This window comes from Odontomachus brunneus, unplaced genomic scaffold (assembly GCF_010583005.1).
Source record: "Odontomachus brunneus isolate Ranch 3 - 2012 unplaced genomic scaffold, Obru_v1 Obru_scaffold_239, whole genome shotgun sequence".
NCBI classification, from domain to species: Eukaryota; Metazoa; Arthropoda; class Insecta; order Hymenoptera; family Formicidae; genus Odontomachus; species Odontomachus brunneus.
This window is the reverse complement of record NW_022639689.1, coordinates 287,835-292,920: the sequence shown is the minus strand read 5'-3', so window position 1 is coordinate 292,920 and position 5,086 is coordinate 287,835.

The window sequence follows — 5,086 nt, the reverse complement described above, 5'->3', positions numbered from 1 at the left end:
GGGGGGGGGGGGGGGGGGGGGGGGGGGAGAACGATGCTTCTAACGTACTAACTCTTCTTTTGTTTCACGCGTTTTTCAAGGGGATCGCTCGGTTCTCGAAACCGCCTACAAAATACAGGCGGAAAGGCTTACACAGAAATGATAAACTCTTTGGATACCGAAGTAGAAATTCTCGTACCCACTTATAATATACGACCCGCGAATCCTAAGGACTATGAGATTGATAACGTTTTGAAGGATAATAACGATAAAGAAATTAATTCAGATCGCAAATAAAAAGTAACTCAGGCCTTTATATCCTAATTTTTTGCAAAATATAATGAATCTAAAGTAAATTTAACCAAACATCCTAAAAGAAATCCTCATTCAAACCTTTATGTTTTAGATCAAGGGGATGATTTTCAGATTCCCTGAAATTTCTTATATAAAATTCGTCCCAAAATCCAAGAGGGAAGTTTCCAAACCTCTCTAAATCAAAAGTGTACATTTCCAATTCCCCAATGTCTTGTGAATCATGTAGTAAGTAAAGAACGAGAGATAATGTTCAAAACCTCTTGCGAAGATATAAAAATAGGTATAGTATGCCGGTTCTAACTCAGGTCCTTCGAGGGGGTGCAGGGGGTACCGCAGGCGGGGGTAAACGTCACCCGGATGGAGAGTATGACGTCACCAGGGGGGAGTGGGGGATAAACGTCACCGGTCGGTAATTGGGAGAGGGCATAGCGATATTATCGACGGTCGGTAATTTTTTACCGATATTATATATCAACATTTAAATACATAATTCTTACCAGCATATAATTACAATACGAATATTACCAACGGTCGGTAATTTATTACCAATATTATATACCAAAATTTAATTACATAATTTTTTACCAACATATATTTATATAACTTTTTCCGACATATTTACATAATACCGATATAGCCAATGATCGGTAATTACCGATATTATATACTGATATGTTTATATAATTTTTTCAATCTTCTTTCGATAAATCATTTTATCGATCCGCGGCATATTTTTCGCAGCGGTTCGCGGCGTACTTTACGGCGGTTCAGGGCCCGCGGCGGGTTTTGCGGCAGCCTGCGCCGCCCGCACCGTTCGCGCCACCCCGCGCCGTCCGCGCTGCCTGCTTACGTATTTCGCGGCATAAATTTTTTAGTCACAGCTGCAAAATGTAAGATTTCGACAGTTAGATGCTTAGAAAATGTGACACATGATATTCCTATTACTAATGAGCATGTACATTATGCTCCCACGACAAGATTTTGCAAGCATTTGCGTGTTATGTATCATGGACATATCATATGTTATGTAAAGAACGGTAAAGAAACGATAAAGAACGGTACAGAAACGGTAAGAAACGGTAAAAACGGTAAAGAAACGGTAAAGAACGGTAAAGAAACGGCAAAGAACGGTAAAAAAACGGTAATGAAACGGTAAAAAACAGTATGGAAACGGTAAAGGACAGCTACAAAAACGGTAAAGAAATGGTAAAAAACTGTAAAGAATCGGTAAAAAACGGCTACAAAAACGGTCAAGAACGATAAAGAACGGCTACGGAAACGGTAAAGAACGGTAAAAAACGGTAAAGAACGGTAAAGAAACGATATGGAAACGGTAAAGAACGGCTACAGAAACGCGGTAATGAAACGGTAAGAAACGGTAAAAAACATCTACTTAAATAGTAAAGAACGGTAAAGAACGGCTATAAAAACGGTAAAGAACAGTAAAAAACGGTAAAGAACGGTAAAGAAACGGTAAAGAATGGGTACAGAAATGGTAAAGAAACGGTAAAGAATGGTAAAGAACGGTAAAGAACGGCTATAGAAACGGTAACGAACAGCTATAAGAACGGTAAACAACGGTAAAAAACGGCAATAAACGATGAAGAAACGGCAATAAACAGCTACAGAAATGCTAAAGAAACGGTAAAGAACGGCTGCAGAAACGAACGGTAAGAACGGTAAGAAACGGTAAAGAACAGCTACAGAAACGGTAAAGAACGGTAATGAAACGGTAAAAAAAAACGGCAGTGAACGGTAAAAAACGGTAAAGAAACGGTAAAAAACGGTAAGAGACGGCTACAGAAACGGTAAAGAACGGCTGCAGAAACGATAAAGAACGGTAAAGAAACGGTAAAGAACAATAAAGAAACAATAAAGAACGGTAAAAAAACGGCAAAGGACGACTACGAAACGGTAAAGAACGGTAAAGAATGTCTACAGAAACGGTAAAAAACGGTAAAAAAAAGGGTAAAGAACGGCTACAGAAGCGGTAACGAACGGTACAAAACGGTAAAGAAGCGGTACAAAGTACGGTAAAGGACGGCTACAGAAAAGATAACGGCTACCAAAAGCGTAAAAACGATTACCGAAACAGTGCATTCCGATATTTTTATCAAAGGTACATTCCGTAAGTATTCATGTAAAATCTCTCTCTTAAGCGTCATAATGCAACATTTTTATGCTGACACATCGATTTGTGGTCGACAGTAAGATGCGCAGAAAATGTGAAACAAGATCTATCACAAAGATCATAAAGGTATACGCATATTTTGCATGTTTTGAAACATATAAAATCATGAGTATTATATTAGCGCATAGTTTAGTCGAGACCCAAACAGCAACAGATACAAGACACTAGCACCAATTGAACGGCAAAAATGGAGGAAAAATCAAGAAAGTTATCGATGGTACAGTTTTTGCGTGACAGAGAACTCGGTTTGCGAGGAATAAACAAACGCGGTGTGAGAGAAAATGTTAAAGTTCTCAAGTTCTACTCTCTAAAATGTTGGCCCCATGACTTAGTGCAGGAGCACGCCAATCAGATAGTGGAAAACGCACATAGGATTATGACTGAGAATGCAAGTGAGATAAACACTAAATTGAATGAGCTTATAATGCATCCAGATATCAGAGTGCTGAACAACTATTACATTCAAAATTACTATATAAAAATTCCGGCAGGTAGTCGCAAGTTTACACTATAGCGTTGTTACATGACATACATTCATATGATAATTTGTGGAATGCTGATATGCCAATTTTGAAGATAGAGCGACACAATAAACGCAAATGTTGTATATGTTATCGAGACAGTTTGAAGTGGCCAAAAATAGGTGAAATCATTTCGGACGAAGAATCTAATGAATATGTGCTTGAATTACGATGTCAGCGGTGTCCGTATAATGAGTGGCATCTTATGTTCATGTCCGCACATTAATTGACTGATTGAACAATAAATTGAGAAATTCTCAGTACAATCTTAAGTATCACAATGGATGTTTACGACAATTAGAGTTAGAGTTAGTTCCACTAGGGCCGAAAATTATGATAGGCACGACCATCTAGTACTTTTGTAGTTTATGACAACTTCTTACTTCTAATTTAATGCCTTACCATAGGAACAAGCTGGAGTAAGAAGTAAAGAACGCGTATTCGACATCAGATAATAATTTCGTAAAATCTCACAATTATATCAATATTTTTTTAGCGTATGGTAACATTGTATTTTATTATTTTTTATTGTATGTATTTGTAGATTTTGACTGAATTTCGCAAAAATCTACAAATATATACATACAATAAAAAATAAAATACAATAAAATACAATAAAATACAAACAATGTTACCATATGCTAAAAAAATATAGATATAATCATGAGATTTTACGAAATTATTACTTGATGTCGAATATGCGTTCTTTACTTCTTACTCCAGTTTGTTCCTATAGTAAGACATTTGGTCTGTTCTTTCCAGCTGCACTGCTAAACTGGTGCAATAAGTTAAAGTGAGACAAGTATATGTTTTCTCACTCTAACTTATTGCACCAGTTCAGCAGTGCAGCTAAGAAGAACAGACCAATTATGTTTGTTCGCGTCGCATGCCAACGTGCTCTTACTCGCTCCAGTGGACTCTGATTGGTTCACGTCATCAGAGTACATTGGAGCGAGTAGGAGCACGTTGGGGCATGCGACGCAAACAAACCTATTGAGTTAGATGTGAGAAGTTGTCATAAACTACAAAAGTACTAGATGCCTATCATAATTTTCGGCCCTAGTGGAACTAACTCTAACTTTAATTGTCGTAAACACCCTATGTAACATTTTTTTTATGCTGATACATCAATGTGTAGGCTTTCTTATCCCTATAGACATATTTACTTAGAAAGAGAATAAATGCTTGTATTTGGATTTCTTTTCGTTTTTAATATGCTTTAATGATATGAAAAGTATAACTCGAACAACAATAAAGGTACAAACACATATTATTATATAGCGAATATTTCCTTTTCTTTTATCTCGCTGCTTTGTCTCAGAGCGCGTGACCTGTCTAATTTGTGTTTACTTCTCTCACTCCTGTTTACTTTTCTTCCTTCTTCATCTGACTGTCCACTCTGTTCCTCTCTGTTTCTCTCGCTCTCTCTCTTTCTCTGCTCAAATCCCTCTCTGACTCTGTTCTGTTTCTTTCCTCAATCTCCTATCTCCTTCTTCCGGTTTTTCTCTTTGCTTCGTCCACCTTTTCGTTTCATCCTCCCCATACAGCACAGAGGCTTGCAGCAATATTGTCACAACGTTGCAACATTGCATATTGCAGTGCAATGTTGCAGAGACATTGCAGTGGTATTGTGTTTGCAATATTGCATGTTCAGCGTTGCAACAACATTTCAATACAATATGAAAATGGCGTAATATGATCGGCGTGTGTAACGTAACATTAGCTGTTCTCATTTATTTATTTATAAGTCTTGGAAAGTTATAATTTACGTTATTTACATTTACGTCATAATTATAAACATTGGCCATTGATTGGCTGCCGCGTCATGTCTTATCACGCTTGCACGCTTTTCTCGTGCAGTGCAGCACCGTCATTAATAGCGTTTTCGATTGAAGAGAAGGTCAATCGACACGAGATCTATTAATGACGTCTATTCGGTAAATAAACCAATCCTATTGCTCCTTGTATGGGTCGAACATCATTAATTGCCCTCAGGTATGTTGGTCCACTCCTCAGTCGAAAATGCTATTACATATATATATATATATATATATATATATATATATATATATATATATAT